At 40.6% G+C, this 8,238-nt stretch overlaps 1 pseudogene; it reads left to right on the forward strand.

Moving 5' to 3' along the window:
* Nucleotides 1–1,378: 1,378 nt before the first annotated feature.
* LOC142447205 (GTP-binding nuclear protein Ran-like) lies at nucleotides 1,379–2,369 on the forward strand (annotated as a pseudogene).
* Nucleotides 2,370–8,238: the final 5,869 nt, after the last annotated feature.

An 8,238-nucleotide genomic window follows, 5' to 3' on the forward strand; every position in this document is an offset into this window, starting at 1 on the left:
TGTACTCTGTGACACCCCTACACCCTTGGACACTCCTGCTCAGCTCCCCATACTGCCAGCTTCCTCTCATCATTCCTGGGTAGGTAGTTAGTTTATTGTGCCAACCTGGCTGATAAACACATGTGGGGTTAATTGAAGGACGGCAGAGAGATAAATGGCTCGGCAAGTCTTGCCTTTTTGGTCTCTCACTCTTTGATCATTGGACCAGTGTGGGGCTGCCTTGCTTGTTCTGTGCCTCAATTTGCAAGCTACACTACCTGTGGGACACCTAACCCGTGGACTGTGTCACTGTAATTTGAGGTTCCTTCAAGAACGGCTTTGCCACACCATTGGAATTTACATCTCTTGAGCTAGGGACTGTCAGACCCTGTCATCTGGCTAACTGTTGGCAACCTGCCTTGCTGTTTGCTGCCTGTGCCCAGATAACCTGAATTGCTCTACAGAGGACTACCTGTGGCCCTCAAGACTTGAAGGACTGCCAGTGTTTAAAAACTGTCTCATAGGAGTGAGTTGCACTGAACCATTTGTACTGCTTTACAATTTAATTAACTGTTTATTTCTTATGTTATATATCTATCTGTATAAATATATATATCTGTATAAATATATATAAAATTATTAGCATTGTGGTTTTGTTTCTCTAGAGAACCCTAACACACTGGGTTTTCTCCTTGTTCTGAGTCTATTCATTTTTATTCAGAAGTAGCTTTTTTCCCTATCATCCCAAGGAGACCCAAATCTCTCCCTTGCCCTGCAGTTTCAACAGCCAACTTCAATACCTACTTTATTACTATTGATGTTCTATTTCCTTTCTCAATGTTCCTGTCTTTTCTTTCAATATGTTCCCTCTATATTTGCTTTTCTAATTTCTTCTGTATCTCAGAGGAGGAGATTCATTTTCCCACTCTTCATTCAAGGTAATCCTTTAAAGTTATCTTCCAATACAACATGTATACCTTTTTTAATATCACTCTCTTCCTTTTATCATTGCTTCCTTTCTCCCGGCTTTCTCTCTCCTTCCAGATGTAGCCATGTATCTCTTTACAAACCTATGGCTACACCCTCGTATATGCCTACAGTGTGTTTATAGCTGTATGCAGATTATTCCTACCTTGTTTTTTCTCTTTTTCACCATTAATTTCTCAAAACCAGGTCATTGACTGTTCTGATGAAATCCAGATCTGTTCCTCTAAGTCCAGTTTCTCTTCAGAACTAGTTTGCATTTTCAACTATGGATGTATCGTTTACATGGACATCAGGCTCAAAATACTCATGAACATTTTCTAGTCATCATTGTCTCTCCTATATAGCTTGTTCTTGGATACTTGGCCATCCTTCCCTTTCCTTCACATTTAAAATCTTGTATCTAGTCAGTCAGACGCGGCCCGGAGACGCTTCTGGAAGATCCATCACGATGGCCGCCCAAGGAGAACCCCAAGTCCAGTTCAAACTCGTACTAGTGGGTGATGGTGGTACTGGAAAAACGACATTTGTGAAACGTCACCTGACTGGTGAATTTGAGAAGAAGTATGTAGCTACCTTAGGTGTTGAGGTCCATCCCCTGTGTTCCATACTAACAGAGGACCTATCAAATTCAACGTGTGGGATACAGCTGCTCAAGAAAAAATTGGAGGACTGAGAGATGGCTATTATATTCAAGCCCAGTGTGCCATTATAATGTTCGATGTAACCTCAAGGATTACTTACAAGAATGTGCCTAACTGGCACAGGGATCTGGTTCAAGTGTGTGAAAACATACCCATCGTGCTGTGTGGCAACAAAGTGGATATTAAGGACAGGAAAGTTAAGGCAAAATCCATTGTCTTCCACCGAAAGAAGAACCTTCAGTACTATGATATTTCTGCCAAAAGCAACTACAACTTTGAAAAGCCCTTCCTTTGGCTTGCTAGAAAACTCATTGGCGATCCTAACTTGGAGTTTGTTGCCATGCCTGCTCTGGCCCCACCAGAGGTTGTTATGGACCCAGCTTTGGCAGCCCAGTATGAGCATGATTTAGAGGTTGCGCAGACAACCGCTCTCCCGGATGAAGATGATGACCTGTGAGAGAACGAAGCTGGAGCCCAGCGTCAGAAGTCTAGTTTTATAGGCAACTGTCCTGTGACGTCAGTGGTGCAGCGTGTTTGCCACTCTTATTACATAGCTAAGCAGAATGTGCTCATCTTTGGGATGCTGAAGGAGATGAATGGGCTTTGGAGTGAGTGTGGCAGTTAAAAACCTTTTCTTCTTTTTTTTTTTTGAACCCACATATCTAGCTGTTTGGGAACGCATTTTTCTTTCTTGAAATTCAACTACAAGACTGCTACAGTCACATCACAATATTCAGTGGTGATGTTTTGTTTGTTAACTGTCATTCCTATTCCTTTTTGTTAGAATAAAGTTGTATTTCAAATATCTAATTAAGAAGACTCGTCCCTTGTTCATAAAATTTTAAAAGCAAAAAAAAATCTTGTATCTATTACTTTTCTGACAGTTTAACTTGCAGCTTTAATTATGAGCTTTATGTGAAATAAATTCCTGGCAATTGGATAACTGTGCTAATTTACATTCTTATTGGTATTGTCATTAGGCGCTGTTGAGTCAATTTCAACTCAAAGTGACCCCATCCACAACAGGATGAAACACTGCCCAGTGCCGCACCAGCCTCATGATCAAGGCGTGTTGGAGCCCTTGTTGAAGCTACTGTGTCCATGATCCTTTTGACTGGTTTTCTCTATTTCACTGATTATCCACTTTACCAAGCACTGTAGGGAATGGCCCTTCCTGTTAACATGACTGAAATATATGAGACCAGTCTTGCCATCTCACTTCAGGAATGATCTTGAAATATTCTGTTTAGAAATGAATACAACATCATCCCTCTTTAATATAGCATCCTGGCATATGACTGTCTGATTCAAAATGGCCAATAAGAGTTCACTTCAGGTCACTAATGTCCGATATCAAACTCTATGTGTTCCATGTCATTTCAGACAAACTTTCAATTTTCAGGCTTTGTACATCCCATGTTCTGATTAATAATGAATGTTTTCAGCAGCTCTTCTCATTTTTAGTAAGGACACACATCAGAAAGTGAAGGCCCTAGAAGCTTTGCTCCTTCTGTGTCTTTAAGGTCGACTATTTTGAGGGGGCAGCTCTCCCCCAGTCGTGTTTTGAGTACCTTCTAAACTAAGAGGCTCATCCTCGAACACTATCTGCTGCTTTTCATGTGGAACTCAGTGGCTGATATTATTCAGAAGTGGATTTCCAGGTCTGTATTAATTCAGAAGCTCTGCTGAACCATAGACACGTGAGCACCTGCTAGTATTTGGAATACTGATGGTATACCCTTCAGCATGTTAGCAGTATGCACGCCACCACAACTTGAAGCATGCACAGGCGAGCGATGGTTTATAGTCGTATCAGTTGTAAAATCCTATAAACACCAGCAATAAAGTATTTCTTGAAATATGCGATTGATTTCTATTCTTCTTGCCAACATCCAAGCTGAGGGAGGCTACCCTTTACTCCTAGATGATTACAATGATCTCTTGACTAATCTAATTTTTGATCTGTTTATTTTTATTGTCTACATCTTCGGGTTTTTATTAATGCCCGTTTCTGAGACAAAGACCCCATAACAGCTCATCCTTAAAAAGAAAACCCTTTGATTATGCATGTGGAATATTGTTCAGAGTGTGTCAGGAACAATTTTTATGAACTGATACACACTTATAACACGCCCAGCCCCAGATGTTGAAGGTCATGATGGTTGTGGGTTTCAGTTGGTGAGAAATACAGGTATAAGCTGGTCCCTCCTTTGGGAAACCATAGTAGTTTTATTTTTAAAAATTCCATTGGTATTTATGGAGATGAGAAAAGTTCCAGTGTCTGGTAAATCAGTTTTAACACATTTTTTTTGCAGCCTTCTATATGCAGTAGCAGTAGAAGGTTAATCAGCAGTGTGATGGCTAAGGGCTTGGTCATTATTCTCAGAAGTATGTAAATATACTGAATTTTATGTGCTATAAATCTTAACTAATTCATGTCAGTGACACAGGATTATTGAAGGATGTATCCTGAGTTAGATCTTTACAAGATTCATGCTCTTAATCAAATCACATCTCTATTCAGATTATACCTTTACTCAAGTACCTAAGGTTTGGGGAATTTCCTTGAGAGTGTGCCCTACATCCAGTGTATCTTGGATGCTCTGGCAAAGCCCACTTTTACTCTGGGTCTTGCATCCGGCTCATCGCCATCTGCCTTCTGGTTCTTTAAGCTTGAGCTAGTAGCCTTTGGTGTGAGCTGCTAATTCTTAGATTTGCCAGCTCTTGTAACCTTGTGAGCCAATAGCCTGTTTCTGAAGGTAGGTTTGTTAGTCTTTGCAATTACATGAGTCCAGCCTGACTTTGACTTACAGATTTGGCACTTAACCAGGCTCCATCATTGCAGGAGCCATTTCTTTGAGACAAATCTCACTCTTTCCTCACGACCACCTCCATGTATACACAGAACCCCACCTAAGCTAGCAGGTGAGAGGAACTAGCTCAGGAAACCCAAAACCAAACTCACTGCTATCAAGTTGATGCCAACCGTTCATAGGGACTCTATAGGATAGGGCAGGGCTGCCCCTGTGAGTTTCCAAGACTGTAACTATTTATAGGAATAGAAAGGCCTCTCAGAGTGGCTGGTGGTTTTGGACTACCTACGTTTTAGATGACAGCTGAACTCATAACCACTATGCCAACAGGGCTCCAGCAAGGATCTTTTTTTAAAAAATCATTTTATTGGGGGCTCGTACAATTCTTATCACAATCCATACATACATCCATTGTGTCAAGAACATATATACACGTGTTGCCATCATCATTCTCAAAACATTTGCCTTCTGCTTGAGCCCTTAATATCTGCTGCTCATTTTCCCCCTCCCTCCCCACTCCCCCCTACCTCATGAACACTTCATCATTCATAAATTATTATTATTTTGTCATATATTACACTGTTTGACATCTCCCCCCACCTTCTTCTCTGCTCTCCCTCCCCTGGAGAGGAGCCTATATGTAGATTCTTGTAATCAGTTCCCCCTTTCTACCCCACATTCTCTCCACCCTTTAGGCATCACTACTCTCACCACTGGTCCTGGAGGAGTCATCTGTCCTGGATTCCCTGTGTTTCCAGTTGCTATCTGTGCCTATGTACATCCTCTGGTCTAGCCAGATTTGTAAGGTAGAATTGGGATCATGATAGTGAGGGGGAGGAAGTATTTAAAAACTAGAGGAAAGTTATATGTTTCATCATTGCTATCCTGCACCCTGCCTGGTCATCTCCTCCCCACAACCCTTCAGTAAGGGGTGTCCGGTTAGTTACCATTGGGCTTTGAGTCTCCACTCTGCATTCACCCACATTTTCAGTGATATGATTATTTTCCCCTTGATGCTTGATGCCTGATCCCTTCGACAGCTTGTGGTCACACAGGCTGGTGTGTTTCTTCCATGTGGGCTTTGTTGCTTCTGAGCGATATGGCCACTTGTTTATCTTGAGCCTTTAAGATCTCAGACACTCTATCTTTTGATAGCTGGTCACCATCAGCTTTCTTCACCACATTTGCTTATGCACACGTTTGTCTTCATGGATCGTATCAGGGAGGTGGCCACCCACTGATATGATTTTTAGTTCTTTGATGTCTGATAACTGTCAGACAGGCTCATTTGCTTCTTCCATGTGGGCTTCAGCAAGGATCTTGTATATCAAGATAAGAAGTTTGAACTTTGAATTAGAACCTGCGTGAAGCCAGGAAATACTTGGAAACAGGAGAAAAACAATCAAATTAAATTTTTATTTTGGACAAAAAGGAGGGTGGGCTGGAGAGATGAACCTAGAGGTAGAGGGACCAGTTAGGAAGATTTTTTTTAACAGTAGTTTACATAAATGTGGTGAGAGGCTAATAAAAGAAATTGAGGTAGTGATGAACGGAGGAAGGAGATGTGAGAGATGAGTGTTGAGAGGAATTTAGGAGTGCTTGGATGTGGGACAGGGAGAGAGAAGGACTTGAGGGTGCCTTCTGCATCAGGGTCTGAGGTTCAGGAGAAGAATGTGAATTAGAGCTTTATTTAGATGTTGAGAGCGGGGGCATATACCAAGTGAGGGGAAATGACTGAAGAAGGAAAGCTGAGGACATCTAATGTATGAGAGGAAGACAAGTGAGAAACAGATGAAAAAGGCATTAAGAAACTACCTGAAAGGAAGTAAAGAGGGTGTATTAAATGCTATTAAAGGTCACAGTGAGTAAAATACCGAGAAAGTATATAGAGTCACTTCTGAAAAAAGAACTAATTTCGAGCCATTGGAAGTTGGAAACTTAACTCTCGCCACCATTGGTATTGGACACGGTGACAAGAAATGATGCCCTTATAGGCTAACCCCATGTGTAGGTAGGTTGTACTCTTGCTTGTCTACATACGGTACTTATTGTCCACCATCCTTCTCAGCATCAGTATGTGGAACTTCTCCAATAAAATTATTGAACAGATGGGGCACAGGTTAACATCAGGTCATAGGCATCGAGGCATGTCTGTTGGCTGGATGGAAATTATTAAGATGACCAAGACAGAGCACTCACACCAGGCAAGTTGCAATCAAGTGTCATTTTTTTTTTGTTTTCATATAGTTAAGTACCATCAAGGATTTAGACCAGATTTAAAAGGAAAACCAATTCACTAGAGATCATGAAATCTCCATGATTGCATTAGCAGGGTATGGCAAGTTCCTGGGGACTATGAGAAAGGGGATGTCTTCTGGGGATGACATGCTCACTGGATGGCTTTCCCCAGCACTCACACGTCTACCTTCACTAGCTAGCCCAAGTGTCCGCCATCCTTCGCTGTGCTAAAGGTACTCCTGGTCTCTTCCATTTCCAATCTCTGGGGCCCAGCTCATATGTTACATAGGTCACACGTGAGTATTCCCATGATATAGATAAGATTAATTGAAGGTCTGTTATAACTTTATTTGATAGCATATTTAGAGAGCTTTGGGTTCTTTAAAGGAATCTATTTGAGAATATAGTGATAATGATGATGACATGTTTAGAATTAGTAAAGGTATTGGCAGCTGACTGTGTAAAGTGGTATCCATGGGCATAAATATGTGTCTTGCCAGTTCATGGTCTGGGAAGTATTTGCAGCCATTTTCAGTGGACAGTTTTCCATGGCTTTTCATGTTTCTTCTCAGTGACATGGTTAAGAATTGTCAGTAATTCCAATCCTTAATGGATTTTACTCTTGAGGGAAAGGCAATCCCATGAGACTTGAGGCCTCCTTCTTTTGAATTATGAAAAAACTCTTTTCATTGTTTAGGATTATGGATGCTGACCAGGAGAAAGACAATGTTGTTTTGAATATTTTTTCCTTATGAGACCTGCAAATTTTTTGTTATACCATAAGGGATTTGGCTCGTAGAAAAAAAGTATGTGAAAATAAAATGATATTCAAGATATTAGTCATCTTTATTTATTGTGGGCTTTGACAAAATTTGACTTTCCCACTTTACAAAATCCAAAAGATAAGAAAACCATTCTCAGCATGAATAAGCTGGGAATGTTTCTTGACATCAAAAATTTATTTTCCAATGCATTTCACGGTTTATTCACACCGAGAACCAGTTCTTATCTTGTGAACTTTTGAACTCTCTTTGTGTTGGGATGAGCAAAAATGAACATGGGTTTCCTTTAAATATACTGGAATACCACGTGTAAAATAAAACAAGTCAAAACTCAAGACACAGCAATACACATTGTCCAATTATGTGATAACAGAATAGTATTTGTATTGGGCCTTTAGGCATGTTATGTGCGATACTGAAATGAGTTTTGAAATAGGAAACACCATAGGCACTGACTATTAAGAAGTATGCCTTACATCTCTTTTAAAGCAAATATTGCTTGAATTCAACTGACAGCAACAAGTCTGGTCCAGGAAACAACTTGGTCGGCAATCTCCTTCATCATAAATCTATTTACTGTAGTAAACCCATTAACATTTTAGTTGTTCCACCACTAAAGTTGCTTTCAGTGCCACCTTTATAGGGCTCAGGTTCCTTATGGGACCAAGGGGTCCATAGACTATTGTAATGCCCCCGTGATGGTTGTAAAGACTCAAAATATATTTTTGTTCATTGAACAATTGAAGAATTTGAAGAACAGTGGTTCCAAAGTAAGTTTTTGCATCGCCCCATTTCAAC

Source organism: Tenrec ecaudatus, chromosome 4 (genome assembly GCF_050624435.1).
Source record: "Tenrec ecaudatus isolate mTenEca1 chromosome 4, mTenEca1.hap1, whole genome shotgun sequence".
Taxonomy (NCBI): Eukaryota; Metazoa; Chordata; class Mammalia; order Afrosoricida; family Tenrecidae; genus Tenrec; species Tenrec ecaudatus.